The 17,376-nt window shown below is 44.3% G+C and overlaps 1 long non-coding RNA gene across 2 annotated transcripts; it reads right to left on the reverse strand.

Annotated features, from left to right (window-relative positions):
* Positions 1–8,135: 8,135 nt before the first annotated feature.
* LOC109379498 (uncharacterized) lies at positions 8,136–17,370 on the reverse strand. 2 transcript variants are annotated; one of them, XR_002123216.1, is made up of 5 exons: positions 16,306–17,370; positions 15,782–15,896; positions 9,820–9,954; positions 9,384–9,423; positions 8,136–9,016 (listed from the first exon to the last, which is right to left on the reverse strand). It is a non-coding gene; the product is annotated as an uncharacterized LOC109379498 (long non-coding RNA). The 2 variants fall into 2 exon arrangements; XR_002123215.1 differs by having other exon boundaries at positions 16,159–17,370.
* Between the last annotated feature and the right edge of the window lie 6 nt (positions 17,371–17,376).

Below are 17,376 nucleotides of genomic sequence, written 5' to 3' on the forward strand. Positions count from 1 at the left end.
AAAAAAAACAGATTGTGGGTTAAAGAGGGTAAAGGGGGTCAAATATACGGCAATGGAAGGAGGCAAAACTTTGGGTGATGAGCACACAATGCAATATACAGGTGATATATTATAATATTGTACATTTGAAACTTATATAATCTTATTAACCAATGTCACCCCCAATAAATTTGATAAAAATAAAGAATAAAAAATAAAAACAGATTGTGACAATCAGATTCAATGTAATCTAGTTTTACCTTTTAATGTATAAAGCAGTCAGCTGATGGATTTTTAAAATCCCTGTGGTTTGCAAAGCAGAAGTCCTACGATACAGGAGTGGCATTCTTTTCTTCTCCCAAATAGCAGTAAGTATGCATCACAATCCATAATAAAAATTCAGAAGAGTTTGAGGAGTATGCTGAAAATCATTCTTAAAGTTTACAACTCCTATTCTCAAGCCCATCCTTCCTCTATTTCAGGTCAGTTCTGGAAGTCACTGAAGTTCAGTTAACTTTTTTATTAAGCTTTTTTTTTTTGAGGTAATTGTAGATTCTCATAGAGTTATAAGAAATAACAGCAATTCCATGCACCCATTACCCAGTTTTCCCAATAGTAGCATCTTGCAAAATTATAATACAATATCACAACCGATGTATTGGCATGAATACAGTTAGGATACAGAACAGTTCCATCACCACCAGGATCCCTCTTGTTGCCTTTTACATCCACACTCACTTCCCTTCACACCCACGGCTCCTGAACCTCTAATAACCACTAAAACTTTTCTCCATGTTGATAATTTTGTTATTTCAAGACTGGTACATAAGTGAAGCCATACAGTATGTGTACTTTTGGGGTTTACTTTTTCACCCAGCATAATTCTCTGGAGATTCATTCAGGTTGTTGTGCTTATCAATAATTGATTCCTTTTTATTGCTGAGTAGTATTTCATGGTATGGTTGTACTCTGATTAATAGTGCATGCTTTGAGCGGCTGGTAGCCGGTGTGAGCTGCCAAGAGCCGCCATGAGTGGCCATCCAGAGGCTGGCAACCGATCTGCCTCACCTGGGAAGAGCAAAATGACAATACCAACATGGGCCAGTGAAGCGACGTCCTCCACAACTAGAATGAAGAACAAAAGAACAGCAGCTTGTCTATTCCCTTTCCCTGATTCCCAGTGCTGTTCCCCTCCCCCAATTCCCCAATAAAATCTTTAAAAAAAAAGTGCATGCTTAACCATTAACAAAATAGTTAACAGTTTGTTTATGGTTATCCATTGAAAGGCATCTGAGTTGTTGCCAGTTAGGGGCTATTATGACTAAAGCTGCCATAAGAATTCATATATGTTTCTGTGTGAATTTAAGTCTTCATTTTATCTGGATAAATGCTCAAGAGTACAGTTGCTGAGTCATAAGGTAGTTGCATATTTATTTCTTTAAGAAACTGTCAAGCTGTCTTTCAGACTTGCTGTGCAATGTCAAATGTGACATTTCCACCAGAAAAGTGTGAGTAACCCAGGTTCTCCAGGTCCTCCACTGCATTTGGTGTTGTCATGGTTGATTTTTAGCCAAAGCCAGAGATCCAATTTGGGACAAAAACTGGCAGCAAGTCTTTCAAATTAAAACGTTTTGTTATTTTAACATTATTTTTTAAATATGTAAATTTTTACATTACATGTGTAATCTGTCTCCCCTCAGTTCAGACAAATATGAACGTAGTTTTAAAACTTTTAAAAGTGACTTAAGATGCCGTTGAATAATATTATATATCAACTATAACTTAATACATATACAGTCATGGGATGTGGAGTAGAGTGTGGGAATGGACTCAATGGAATTGTAATAGATAAGTATGATATCAGGGGTGGGAGGGCAGTGGATGGGGGAAGGGAGTTGTCACTTTGTGAGGGGTGAAAAGGATAACTATTGCATTGTTTTGTACACCTGAAAATAATAATAATAATAATAATAATAATAATAATAATAATAATAAAAGATGATGGAACAGAAACAGCATAATACGGCTTTCAGAAAACAAGTTCAAACCCAGCTCTGCCTCCTACTAACTATGTGAACTTGGGCAATTATTTCACACCTCCAGTCAAAGCCATTGATGGTTCATCTCTTCCATCTTTAGAATGAACAGAATCAGACCTGCTTTTCCTGCCATTAGGGAGATAACGAGTTCAAATGAAAGAAATCTGTGAAAGTGATTTGTAAACAGTGAGAGTGGTTCAACCACATGGCAAATAGAGTAAGGCAAGTTATAGAAAACGAAGTCCAGTGCACCAAAGGGTCTCATTCCTTCTGCCATAGAAGGTCAAGGTAGAGAAATGGCAGGAATCACAATAACTTCTGAGTCTAGGTCAGTGGTGCCTCAAAAAATGGGGTGCAAGGAGACCATATTAGAAATTCTCTTTATATTTGTTTTTATATAACCAGTCAGAAACAAGTTCACCAGCACCGTTACTTGGTCTTAGTCAACAGTTGCCAGGGGCACACAGAGTGTCCTCAGGGAAGGGGGGACTCTCAAGGGCAAAGGGGCTGACAGTGGCCCCCTCACAAGCTCATATGGACTGAGATGTGTTATGGTTTATCTGACTCAGTCTGGTGAAAGTAGACTATATAATCCAGTTTTAACTAAACTAACCTTCACCAAATGGGTAAGGGGCTTAAAAAGATTTCCTGCAAAATACTTTAAGTTGAAAATAATTCAAAGAATACAGGCATAAACCATCAACAAGAAAATGGCAGAACTGAACTGCTCCCCCTCCTAGCTAAGAGCTTTAATCAGCCACAAAACAAGGCAGAAACATCACAACATAACTAGAACAGTAAATCAACCGAAGCATTTTTAAATGGACAAGAAGACTATTTGAAATGTGCATTTGTATCCACAGCTGATGACACTAAATCTCACCAAACAATGTTTAAACCTATTGTTTAATTATTCTTTATGGTACTCTTTTTAAGTTTATTTTTGCATTGGTTTATAATGTACATAATACAACAGTAAAGTAGTGCAGATATATAATTTGCATATACATACACTTAAAATGTTTTACTATTGGGGTGTGCAGTTCAAACTACAGAGAGACCTCATTCATTGACCCTCAGTTCAATATCTGAACTGAGGGAAAACAGCTATAAAACTGAACAGAAACAATGCTTCTAAGTGATGCTGGGAATGGATTAAGAGGGAGCATGTATATTGCAATATGTAAGGATCAACTGGAAAGATGTGGAGGAAAGAAATTAGCATTTATTGAGCACTGATTTTATCCTATGCTCTTAACACGCATTATTTCTTTAACATAGTTCTTTATTTGGAGGGGTAGGTTTTACATAGAAGAAAATTGAGGTTCAGCGGTGTTAAGTAATTTGTTTAAAGTACACAGGTTTTAAGTTGCGATGTTGAAATTCAAAAGGAGCTGACATTAAAAAAAATAATTTTTTCATAGTCTGCTGGGTTGCTTGTCCTGTCCTTAAAGTCTCATTGTATTTGAAGCTGCTTGATTGTAGAGAGCTTTGGGAATTCAAACTTCCCTGAACCCCTGTGTAGTATCGTGGCCATATAAGCCACCCTCTCAGTAAGTATGGATCACATCTGATGCTTTGTAGTAAGAAAAGAAAAAATATGGACACCATTAACCTAGAATATTTCATTTCTTTCAAGTGTTATCTTCCCCAGTTTGGACCTTTGTGTTAGGCACCCACAGACCACACTACATGTCGAAAAGATGGCAGGAAGCTGGATTTCCACTGCCAGTCTGGCGGGTTGCTGTGCTAGGACCATCGCTGACTACCTTTCTGGAGCTTGTGAAGAGAGCCAGAAGCCATTGCCTTCACTATGGCAACTTGGAGGGCTGGGTGCCAGTGTAGATGCCCCCTACAGATCTTCATCAGGCGAGTGGGCTGTCAACCTCCACACACTTACTTAGTGGTTCTCTGGAAGGTGAACGGCATGTCATTCTTACCCATGTAGAGCTATGCCAAAGAGAAGAGCTAGCATTTATTCAGCACTTACTCTACGCCAGAGCCTCTCCTAAGAGCCTCATGTGAACTGTCTCACCAAATGTTCATCATGACGCTGTGACAGAGTCTACAATTACTATCCATCTTTTACAGATGTGGTAAGTGAAGCGGAGAATGGTGAAATAATTTTCCCAAGACCACATGCTGATAAGTGTTGTAGTCAAGATTCAAAACCGTGCCGCTGACTCCAGAGACTTGGCTCTTAATCACTGTGAGGCTGCGTTACATGCAGAATAGTGGTTTCATTTCTATGTATCGTTATTAAGATGTCGTGACAACATACTCAAAATTCATTTTAAAAACTTGTCGCATTCCCAATGTGATTTTGCTTCACCGTGGGATCAAAATATTTACCAGAATACATCATTGATCTTATAATAAACATCGAAATACAGTACAACTCCGGGTACAGGAATTACTTTTGCAAGCAAACTTGGAAAAATTCTTAATTCTTGAAACAACTGCTTTAAATCCTTACTGACATGAAGCAGGGCATACATAATAATACAATAAAATGGCTTACTATTTACTCAGATGGATCTAAGGTTATCAGCTAAAACACCATAATCCAACGCAATGAGAAAAATTCAGTGTGCAATCCAGCTATTGCCACATATTCAGACAGTTAACAATGAGAACAAAAAACATAGGGACAGCTGAGTGAACTCTTCAATCATTAGTGTAGCTATATTATGCCAAATGGTAAGGTATTTAAGGAGAGTAAAAGCCGATGAGTTCCTGCCACTCTTAATTCTGTGACTTTTTAGTAAAATACAGCAAGTGGAAGTTTGAGGGTGGGGGGCAGTGGAGAACAGCAATTTCAATAGAGAAATACTTCTAGGACAAGTTCCCCTACATGATTCTGTTCTTACCTGTGTTAAGTTGAGGACCCTTGGGTTTCTCTTCTCAGATGTCTTTAAAAGTGCAATAATTTACAAAGCGCAGCCCACACCACACAGACTCAAATGTCACTTTGTTACCTTGACTATTTTATCTTCCCTCAATCATCACATTGATCTTTACAAACACTTCATTAAATATCACTCTGAAAAAAGAAATATTCAGCAAACAACTAACCCTTCAACAGCCCCAATATTGTGCGCATATATATATATATATATCCATATGTGTTTTGTAATAAAACACAAATAGTCACTTGATTAGGTTCTGTAATTTTATTGCTGACATTATCTTTATTTGAATAGCACAAGATGCAAAGAACTTAGCAATGTTTGGGAAAGCAGAAAGAATTCCTAGGAATGTAAGGAGGTAGTTTCTTGCTGTGCGTATCCCAGATTCATAACCATGTTGCCTGGTTTCTTCCTAAAAATTTATTTTCACCTTTCTCTCAGCAAGTTGGAGTTTATGGGAATCATCTTATTGAGTATACTTTATTATTCTAATTTAACACAAATTTGAAAAAATTCAATGCTTTTACATCAATTGTTACAACATGCATTCATTTAGAAAGAACAATGGTATAGTGAATTATACAAAGGTCCTTATATTTTAATCCAATATGGAAAACCAAGGTAGCTATTATTTTCTCACATACAAAAACTTAACATCTACTTCCTTGATTGGCTTCTTCACCCAGTGAAAAAAATCTATTTGAAAAATCACTGAATTGGAGAAAACAAAAATCAATCTATTTGGTGATGTGGATCCAACTCATCACCCTCCTGTTTATAGAGAAAGAGCCAGACCCTGCCTAAGGAAACTTCCTTTTTCAGATTTTATGTTTCTGCATGTCTCTAATTTTACATATCACATCCCTCTTTAAGCCATCATTTCATAACTGTAGTTAGAAAAAGCACTCACTTATTTTCTCTGATTTTCCATTTTCACAGAATTTTTTAGATGGACCACAAGCAATCTCGTAGAAAAACTCCAATGTCTGGGAGATTCTGCAAGAGTGGGCAGCCTGTCCAATGCACTGTCCATTTGTCACCCAGCACAAATAGGGAATCCTATTACCTACAAAGGTATTAGGAAAGTGCTCCCAGCTGAAAGCATTTACCCAATTCCAATTGTTATTTGGAAGTCTAAAATACTAAGGGTGGTACTGTTCCAGGAGCTACTGTTTAAAACAATGCAATGCCTGTTTCGAGTGGAAAATCAGTACTTGAAAATCTGAGTTGGCTTTAAAAATAATAACTGTGCATCCAAAAAAGAATTCTTAAAGAAACATTTATATGCCAGCCACATGTTTTTAATTTTTATAACATTGGCTTACCTTAATAAATGTGTAGACTCTAATAATTGTTCTATTTTGATGTTTTTGTATATTTTTCTGTTTTAGTGAGTTTACAAAGATGTTAATGAATAACAATGTAGGAAAAATATGTATCTGCCAGTACCGAGTTGCTGTGGTTTATAGGCATTGCAAATGCTGTTTGGAAAAAAAATTCTGTTAAAAAGTAATTGAAAACTGCTCTGATTTTTTAAAAAATGAATGTTGCCATATCCTTACAGGATGTCAGATAAAAAGTAATCACGTTCCCTCTATAATTGTGTTTGTTGGCATTTATGTAAGAATAATAATGCTTTAAGGTTATTTTCATAGTTGTTCACTTAATGTGGGATTACCATCAAAATCTTCGTAATTATCTGAGATCACCCATTTGAAAGCAGTGTAGTAAAATATGTTAGTGGTTAAGACACTCTAGCAGTTTTAATACTAAACAGATTAACGCACATGAAACTAATATTATAATTTGTGCATTGAATAATATGCCAGATCAAATTTTTTTTTTGGTGAAGAGAGAATTTTTATGAAACGGTACCCTTTCTAGCTACTGCTTCCTATTTCTTGAAATACTAAAGCAATCAGCTAGAAAACTCCATGGGAGATATACATGGGTATGCATGACTTATAGACTTCAAATATTATTCTGTGGATTTGTCATTGCACAAATTTAAGAAATCATCATTTCTGAGGTTTGCTTTAAATAAATTTGAGAACCAAAATATGGCAATAGGAAGGTGATCCAGAAGAATGAAGATACAGTCCAGGTGGGATTAGGAACAACAACAACAAAAAAAATCACTGAAGCATAAGAGATTTCTAATTGGCAAAAGCAGCTATAAATTTATTTTATCACCACCAGCAAACAAATGTAGGTCCATACCTTATGCATTTTTTAAATAATAAAAAGTATATTTTAATATGTACCCCAGAGTTTTATAAAAACCATTTCTCCACCTCAACTTCCCTCCTCCTTCAGAAGTTGATATGAGGAAGATGGGTAGTCATTTAGAAAGGAATATGAAATTATAAATTAATTACTGGGGTCATGCTCATCTTTCTTGAATCCATGTGAAAATAGGCTTCATATCCCAGACCTAATTATTTCATAATCCTTGTTACATTCGGCTCTTTGGGTCAGGGTGGGGTGTGAAATCTTGGAGACTAAATTGAATGTCACAAACGTGGGTGCCTCCCCCCAGACATGGGGAATGTGTGTTAAAAGACTGTATCTGTATAACTTCAGCTGTGCCTGAAAGGCGGGTGGGGGTGTTGAGGATTTAAATCATGTTGTTTCCACTTAGCAGAGAGGACCCATAAAAAGAGATTTATTATCATATTTTCTTTTTTGAAATGTAGTATTTGTTGACTTGAAAAGTGCTCCTCAGTATAGAGCAGGGTAAATATTACAATTTTTTTTGTTGTTGTTAAACAGCCGCCAAGATTTAATTGTCTGTGAAATGTAAGGCTTAGGACCTGATTTGAGTTAACTACTGTGCTGCTGAAACAAACTCGGCTGGCCTGCGCGGGGCCCGAACGCACGCCGCCGCGGGTTTACACGGAGAGCCGTCCCGCAAGCGTTCAAGGAGGGCTGGGGGCAGCCGCACGCCTACGGGAGCCCATCCAAAGGGCTTGGAGCGTCCTTCTTCCTGCCGCAGATTTCAAGTGACTTTGTACAAAAAGTCAAACAAGAATAAGCGGCTATGGAAAAAAACTACAACAAATCACGCTAGCATTTTTACAGCAAGAGACAGAAGGTGAAATCCAGGAACCGCTAACAAACACTGGAGAAGCCTGTCTCGGGATAGGAGACGCGAGAGGGAAGAGGGGAGAGAGGGAGCAGGGTAAGGACACAACATGATGGCCACATGTGTATTGCACATTTTATTGTTATCGTATCTGCCTCCGCGGCTCGGTCGAGAACCTGAAGAGTCCGCCTCTTTCAACAGTGTTCTGCGCGCCCTTTGCACGCGGCTTGGGTGAGGTGCAGCCGCCCGCGTCCCCTCGCGTCCCCCCACCGCCGCGCCACCCCCTTCTCCCTGTAGTGGCTCCGCGGGTCGCTTCCTCCACCCGCCCAGGGTGCCGAGGAGAAAGCGGGCGGCTGCAGATTTGCCCCGGTGGCACCGCAGCCACAAGCCAACCCGTAATTGCAAAGCAAACAAGGCTGAAATATTGGGATTGGTCTCAGTCGTGACAAGATCTACGCTTTTGCCGCCAATTTGTTTGTGCAGCTCTATTTAAAGGCACTTGATTGAGGAAATGTTGGAAATAGCGGTGAGGGTTTCCCTAATGAGACCTCGGGAGGGAAGCGGCGGCCTTCGCGCGGCGCGGAGGAGGGGCGCCGTTAACCCCTTCCTGCCCGCCTCCCGCGAAAAGCCCTGGGCGACGAGCGGGGGTGCAGATAGGTGCCCCTCCGCCCTGGAGCGGTGACCGCCCTGGGCCCGAGCGTCGGAGAACACGCCTCGCTGGTGGCGGGAGCCGCGAGGGCGGTGGGATCCAAACGAGAACTCAACCGGGAGGGCGGGGGAAGCCCAGCAGCCCACGCAGCGGCTGGAGGGCCCGCGGCCTAAATCCGGAGGGGCGGCCCCGGCCGCGCCCCTCGCGCCCCAACATTCCCGGGCCGTGGCCGCAGCTCCGCAGCTCCCGCTCCCGCACAGTCCTGCGAGGACTGAGGCCTTGCGAGTCCCGCGGGGATGCGGGGGTGCCCACGACGTGCCCGGGCCAATCGCTGTCGGGCTGCGTCTTCAGGCGGCTGGAAGGGAGGGCAAGAAACCCAAAGAAAGAAGAGAGAAAATCCATGTTTATTGAGCTCAGCATGTTTCATTTCATCTTCCCTAAACACCTTTGAGGTCGGTGTCATTACCCCATTGTTCAGATGGGGAGAGTTCGGCTTAGCGACACCGAGGAGCCTGTCCTAGGAGAACCAAGAGCCTGCCCTGCCTGGCTCTGACTCCAGAACTCAGGATGTCTTGGGGGGGTACCCGGCGAGGCCGGGCAGGGCCTCCAACTCACGGACCCCACACTGGCTGACGCAAACCCAATGCCAACGCGATGGATGGGAGGAAGCCTTCCCTGGTTCCCCCATGGGCTTGAGGGAGGAGAGAGAAGGGAAGCAATACCTGGAAAGGCTTTCTGGAGGAGGTGGCATTTCAGCTGGGCCTAGAAGAAACACAGAAGTATGGATTTTTTTAACATGGGAGAGAAATGGGTTGTTTGTCAGCTATGCTGACAAGTCAAGGGATGCCAGACCAACAGCTGAGGGCACTGTGGGGTGTTTCACCACCTGCTGCCACCTTCTGCCTGCCCCTCTCACTTAAAGAACTGTGAGTTGATCAAGCCCTGAGCCAAAGTTCCAGTGTCTCTTAAGACTGAAAACCTAGGGCTTTCAGACAACACCAGTGACTAGACTTTGACCCTGACGAAAGCCCTGGACCTGGGCTAAAGGGACTGTCAAGGGCAGGGGCAGGAAAATGGCACTGGGGGCGCTCTCACCGGCACTCCTATTAGAGCCACACATTGCAGCACCTTCCCAGAGAGATCTGGTCAGAGATATACCTTAGCCAATCTGAAGTTTGTCTTTCTGGAGTCAAAGGCAGTTGTAGACTGGAAGAAGGTAGACCCCTAGGGGAGCAGGGGAGGCAGAGGAGGCCTGGTTTCAGCTGTACTTTCCCCAAGAATGATCTGCGCTTTCTGTCAGCAAAACAAACAAACAAACAAAAAACCATCAGTCACACCGATTTAGTGAAGCCTTCAAATGTGTTCTGAATGGAATTCTGCTTTTCTTGTATGCAACCAATTCCTCCATTTGAAGTTGGATGCTTTGCTAGCAGAATGCAATTCCATTTTTTTTTGTTCCTCGAGGTTTTGGCCTGTGTTAACTTAAGTGGGCACTCACGCAAGTATTAAAAAGAAAACCATTCTCTTCTGGAAAATGGAACAAAGTTGCGCCTCTCCAATCATGGGGCAGATATATAATCTGTAACAACAAATTAACCTCCTGGTGCTGCGCATTTCCAGCAAGCATCCTGCCTTCTCTGTTTATATTATAACTTTTCTGCCTGCAATTATTTTTATTTTTATTTTCTGTCACTTTAACAGAAACCAGAGCCTTTTCTTTTCATGTTTTGTACACAACATGTTCATTTTGATAAGATGTTCTTTCGTATCCTCTTTTAGCTTGCCTTTCCTTGTTTAGAGTTCTGTATCAGGAGTTTCTAATATGCCCCCCTTTCTCTCTCTCGCTCTCTCTCTCTCTCTCTTTTTAAGAACTTGTCCCTGTCTTGCTTTATTTGTTTGTGTGAAATTTAGTTTGAAAGGAGATCAGAGAGAGCAGGAGGGGTTTGTAATAAGAGAATGACCGAATGACCCAAAGGCTGATTATCTATCATTAACTGGAGACTTGGTGTACCCAAATTACCAGGGAGACCTCAGTCTGCCGGATCCTTACCCGGCCAGAAAGGCAAGTGTGGAATGCACACACTGAAACAGGCTTGTGACATTGCAAATGAAGACACTCTGCTCACACATTTTCTTAAGGAGGTTTCCTTCAAAACTCAACTCGGGTTCAGTGGGCAAATTTATCAGATTCTGACATGCTGTATACAGGTAAAAAAAAAATCTCTGCAGAAAGACTAACTTTAACATTTCTGTAACTCACTTTTTTGTGTGTTGTTTCGTTAGAAGCAAAATTGCAGTTAATTGTCTAAGCTCCAGAGAATATTGAGAAATCAAGCCAAGCTGCTTTTGATCTGCTCATGCTGCTAAACCCAAGCCTTGTAAAAATCGAGGTTTGCCATTAATATTGACAATAAAAGTGTTTCTTTTTGTTAACCTGAAACCTAACCATCCTGGCTCACGTCCCTTGTCTAGAAGCAAAGGCCCTGGGAGAAAGTAGAAAAGGTTTGGAAGAAACTGCCAGGGCTACAGAAATCCATCTCTGTGAATTTGCTAAAGGGGTTTCAGAACAGAACTTCCAGGAATGTGAGCAACACTGAAGTTGGAACAGGCAATGGCTGGGGCCTCAAGTCACAAACAAACCCTCCATCGCATAAATGGTGTGTCCAGAGCTCTACGTTTTAACTTGCAATTTGCTTTCGTATTTTATTCTGAACCCCAGACAGTATTATTGCAGACTCACTGAAGTCTAACATAGCATGTATGCAAAATTACAATTATGTCCTCATTTGAATGTGGAATAATTTCCTCTGGGCTTGGAAGGAAATATTGCTAGTGTTTATGTAATTTGCTTGAAACAAGGACGTGGATGAGTAGTTAGCATAAATCCTATGGGATGTATTTTCTTATGCCACTCTTGCTCTGAACTCTGTATTTTACTACAAAGTAGCAAAGATCACCTCTACCGTACCTCTTAGGACCCATATAATGACATTAATAACACCTCCCATGTCTACCTCATGCTGCCTCTTGCGATGATGCTCTTTCACGTGCATTATCTTTTGTTCCCTTTAGTCTGAATAAGTATTTTAGCTTTACAGACAGACTTGAAGACCTAGCAAAGTGTCTAGTTCTCCCTCATCGATGAATATCCTTGAGACCAGTAGTATATCTGCCAGGTAATATGGAGCTCTAGTCATTGATTATTTGGAGAAAATGGAATTTCCCATCCACCGCCTGTAATCCTGGATGTTTAGATTTTTCTTCCACGTTATACAACTTAAACAATGTTATATGTCAATTGTATCTCAATTTTTAAAAACATATTTTTTTCTTAAAAAAGTTAGGCTGAACCAGTATCTTCACCAGTTTCAGGTTCAGTGACATCAAAAACCTTGTAAATCCAAAGATTGCTGGAGGGTAAATTAGAAGGGAGGGAAGGAGAGAAGGAGAAGGGGAGTGAGTGAGGGGAAGAGAAGGGGAGAGAGAAAGAGAGAGAAAAGTAAAATGGGGGGGGTAGGTGACAGGCACCAAGAAAGTCCCAATTTTCTCCACTGACTTAAATGTGTCTTAATCATAACTGGACTGAAGAGGTCATAAGCAATCAGCCTTTTCATAGTCATCGTTGCAGCTGAGCCAGCCCCTCCCTCGCCCCCATCTCCACAGATCTGCTCTGGATGGGGAAGCGGGGTGAAGAGGCCTCACTCACCAAACACCTTGCCCCATCCCAGAATCCGGAAAAGAAAATGCTCAAAAGAAATGAAGCCTCATACGAGCTAAAGGCAGCTTTTCTAACCCTTTATTTTGAAACAACATAAAAGTCCAATTGAACTTGATTCTGCTTTGTAGATGTAAACTGTGAGCAACAACACATGTCTGGAGCCACTGTCACTTGCCATGGTTAACAACTACTATTTCCCAAAAGGAAAACAAGAAAGTGAGGGACTACAAAACCCCAGTTAGAGAGGCCCTTGCCGCTACTCGGGCAATATACCTTGTTCTAGATGTCTTAACAGTTCTGGGATTAAGTGGTTAGCATGTAAAATGACTCAATCCCACCCTATCCCAGACAGGAATGGTGTCACAGGAAGCACTGTCCTTGGAGTAGGTGGGGCTGGGGTTACATCTTCAAGAACACAAGGCTTTTTGTGACATCTTCCGGGTTTCATGTTCTTTCTGGGGTTCTTAGCACACCTGGGGTTCACTGTATATAAGAGTATTACAGATATTTAAGGGAATGCTCAGTTGCTTCTACTGTGTTGGTTGGGAAAATAAGGTAAAACGAGATTTGAAAAATGGCCGAGGGAATTGAGCCATAATTCCTGTAAATATAAAATGTGTACTTAGGGCCCTTTGGCTTGATTCATTTGAGGTCCAGTTTATTCTGCGCTCTCATGAGCAAAATACAAGATACAAACTTCCCTGCCTTTGAAATAATACATACCTCAAAAAGATCTGTATTTTCCCTAAAAACAAACTGGAGTTTTCTTTTTAAAAAACATTTAGTTTAAACCAGATTGATTTGCAAAGCAGTGTCTCACAAGACCAAAATGTTTGCAAAGGAGTGCTCAGCCTCTCCCCGTGCTCTTTGAATCTTTTCCAGGGGAAGAGAGGGAAGGGAAAGAAACAGAAACAGGGGCACAAAATAAATGTTTGAACCCGGTTCTGTCTGTATAGCTGGAGGCAGATATAAGGAGCAGCCCAGGGGGTGCTCCATCAGCTACAACAAAGACCCTGGACACAAAATCACAAACATTCCCCACAACCGGGTCTTCCCCACTGTGAAGCGGTCTCCCGATCAGGGTTGCAGCCCCTGGACTCCAAAAAGGAGAGGCAGGAAGTAGGCCCTCACCACAATTCCTCCTGTGGGCACCCACCCCAGGAGGCACCAGGTGTTATCTCAGCTGCTGGGAACCTGTGCATCCTCACAATATGTGCTCTTTGGGGAGTAGTGCCCTGGGGTGGGGTCCGTGGGCTGACACCTAAATCTGGAACTCCACCCTCCTTCCCTTTATTTCCCCACTCTTTCCTCCTCCAACACTGCCACTACCAGCATTACCATCACTACCCCCTCCAAAGAAGGCTACCTACATTGGGGGCAAACCTGAGACGGCATCTTTGCCTCACAGCTCTCCAAAGCAGCAGGCTAACCCAGCATCCCACGAGGCTTGAAACAAAATGTGCCAAGGAGAACACTAAGGGGACATTTGGTTGAGAATTTAGAGTGGAACTCAGCCAGTCTGGCCTCTGAATCAGTAACCACAGTTGAAGACACTAGAGTTCACAACCCATTTGTCCCCTACCTCCAAGCGGCCTAAGACCGTAGCCTCTGGGTTTGGCTTTCTGAGATAAATGAAGCCCTAGACCCTTGGACAACATTAATTAACTGATAATGACATTGTTCACGAGGACTGATGCTCAGATTGGCATCTTTTACGACTTTTTTCAGTCCCATGTTGTCCATCTCTTTTATCACTTGTCATGCTATCTGGGACCATGATGAAGGGACTCGCTCATTTTTTTTTGTTTGCTTGTTTCAATTAAAAGAGCATGAGAAAAGCTGAAAGTGGCAAATTCGGAAGCCTTGACCACTGAAGCCACTTACCTCTAGTGGACACAGCATCCTGATCCCCAACTCAGCCCTCTGCCTGACCTCTTCTTCCTTTGAATTCCCAAAACTTCCTCTAGGTCTGAAAGCAGCCTACCAACTACTCGCCCTGAATTTTTTATCTGTTCCCAGCCTGGGTACAACCATCTTACTTTTGTCTACCTGCTCCCAAGGCCTAGATGTGTTTTTATAAACAGATTCTTTTTTTTTTAATGTATCAAATGTCAGAGGATTGAACTACCAGTATTTATACATTCAGGATTGGCCTCTCCGTAAAAATGTAAACAGAACCCTGACCACACTACCTATATTCTTCCCTAGAAGAACAAGGTCTTTAAAAAGACTCTCCTTGTGTGCAAAACTGCAGACCCACCCAAGTCCGGGGTTCCACTCTCTAGGTCCCTATATTGTTCCGAGCCCAGATGCAAGCCCCTGGTACTTACCAATGGACCTGGTTTCAGCTATTCCTCACCCCCTGTTTTCTGCCTCAAGACGTTCTGCTAGGGGCATCCGGGAAATTGACTTCTTGCGGAAGGAATGGAATAGGCCCTGCATGGACTCCCAGCCTGCGATTCTACTCCCTCTCTGAGTTCCTTCGTCTCTCCTACTGCCTAGCAGTAAAAACCTAAAAAAATATTTCTCAGTGCTGTTGCCCAGGGCTCCGGGGGTAGCGGCCTGGCCGGAAGGGCCTGGAATCCCTGGCAGCACCTGAATTGGGCGCTAGCCAACCCTGTCCTCCATTCACCCTGACCTTGCCTTCCATCCTCCAATTATTACGTACCCCCAAGAAAAGCACCCAGCAGGCAAGGAGAGGACTGACTGGGGGCTCCCTTTGGTCCTTGGGGCTCCCTTTGGGGCCTGGGGCGACTCTGCCTGCCTCCAAAGGCCCATGCCCAAGGTGGAGTCGTTGGTCTCCACTGGACGACCCTAGTCAGGCCTAGCAGGAGTCCCAGGCCGCCCCTGCCGGGCCGCACCGGCTTCCACACACTGTGCCCTCGGGTCCCTCTAATTTATGGCCCTCAGGCTCCTGTTGACACCCTTTTCCACAGCGAACTCATTCGGGTGAAATCCCCATCTACCACCCTCATCTACACATCAGCTTCCCCTCCCCGCTCCAGGCCAAGCCTGGGGGCTCACAATTTCAGCTCCTGCCACTGTCTATTTCCACCTTCCCCCACCCCAACAAGGCTCTTGCATCTTTCTCAAGCCTCTCACGCCACGCAGGCACCGCGCAGCCCGGGTGCCCTGCGGCCCGGTGACTTACAAGTGGAGATCCATTTTCCGTTATAATGTGTTCAAGATCACCTAGGCCAGCAGTCTAAACATCCACGAGCCGTCCTCCTGGCCTGCCTCTTAAACTGGTGTTTAATGGTTCCCCTCCGATAACTAAACCTGCTTTCCACAGATGCCCGCTTTTATGGGAGAGGCAGGAATGCAGAGATATATTTATATGTTTGTTCATAAAAACTGGAAAATAAGCTCTGAACACGCTGTAAAAAATATTCAGTTACTTACCAAACAGGCTAGTTAAACCAGGGGAACACTGATACCGGCCACACCACAAATTCGAGGAATCGAGGTGCCTGCGCTTTGAAATCGCCCAAGGTCTTCTTCGTTGGACCTGGTGTCCCTTGAAGAATATGGAAATAAGAGGACTTACAATCGCCCTGACCATTCCTCCGGGGGTCTCAACGGTGATCTCCAAAAGCAACCACAATGACTTGAGCCACCCCAAACGGCCCGGGCCGGCCAGGGTAACGTGGTGGGTAAGTGAAGGCACCCCGAGCCGGGAGTTTCCAGCCTGTGCCCAGGTCCAAGCAGCAGCCTTCCCCACCGCGCCCCGCGCCCGCCTCGGCCCAGCCGCCCCCCTTTGTGGGGCCCTCGCCGCTCACCTCATCGGCCCTCGGCCCTGCACAGAGCTGCGCCCGGCCGCCTGCTGATTTACTTGCCTCGGTTACCTACCAAACACTCCGAAAAGCAGTATCTGCGTACCTTTTATTTTTTTTTTAACCAGAAAAGAAAGCGGAGTGATACTCTACCTGGTTTGAGATTCTTCAATATTTGAGACTTGGGAGAAAATATTTTAATAATGAAGCATCTGTTAAACACTTGCATTAACCTCTGGCTGATAAAAAAGTTTTTTTTAACTCTGCCCCCCCCCTCGTTTTAATTATCTTATGGTTATGAAGGGGCAGCCAATCCTGGAAGAGGACCTCGGCAATTAGCAACGAGAACATCAAAAAGTTTTATTGCGGAGAGAGCGAGGCGCCGCCCCCGCCGCCCCGGGATTGGCGTGAGGAGCCTCTGACGACATATATTAACCCGAGCGGCCCTAAAGATGTAGCTGTACATGGAGATCTTGCTGGGAAAATCCGCTTGTTCCACCTCACGGCGTCCAGCCCAGGAGAACTGCCGCCGCCACCACCCGGGAGCTCCCTCGACCACAGCGCAGACCCCTCCGAGAGCCCGAGCCGCCTCCTTCGCTCTCCAAGGCGACCGCAGGGCCCCAGATCCTTACCCGGAAAGAAGGAGAGGATCTGAGAAAATGGATGCACTGAGACCTCTCTGAAAACCCTCCGAGGGAGCCCGAGAGGAGCGAGGACACGTTACTCGCAGCTAAAATCACATTCAAGGACCAACACAACCACCACCAAAATTTTCATTAAAACAATAAGCGCCCAAGAACCCAGATCGGGCTGGTGGGGGGAGGGGAAGGGGCGGGAAGGGGAGGGTCGCACAGAGGTAGCTTCACAGTGAGCAGTGGACCCCGCCGCTTCCCTGCAGAGCCGGGCCGGCTCCTCCAACTGCGGCTCGGACTCGTCCCGGGACTCCAAGTTAGCTTCGGCGCAAGGAGCGCGGCCGGGGCGTGGAGCCCGGCGACTCCGCGAAGCAGCCTCGCGGAAGCCCGGGCACTTTTGCATGAGCACCAGAGGATTTGGCCTCCCCGCAGCAGCCCGGGAAGCAGGAGCCGGCGCGCGGGCCGTGGAGCAAGGAGGGAGGCGGCGGCGGCGGCGGCCAAGGGCGCACAGTGCCGGGACCAGCTCGCCGAGCCCCATGGGGAGCCGGCGGCCGCAGCGCTGCTGAGGCAGGCCCAGCGGGCCAGGCGGGGG

The sequence above is a fragment of the Hipposideros armiger genome, unplaced genomic scaffold (assembly GCF_001890085.2).
Source record: "Hipposideros armiger isolate ML-2016 unplaced genomic scaffold, ASM189008v1 scaffold_27, whole genome shotgun sequence".
Classification (NCBI taxonomy): Eukaryota; Metazoa; Chordata; class Mammalia; order Chiroptera; family Hipposideridae; genus Hipposideros; species Hipposideros armiger.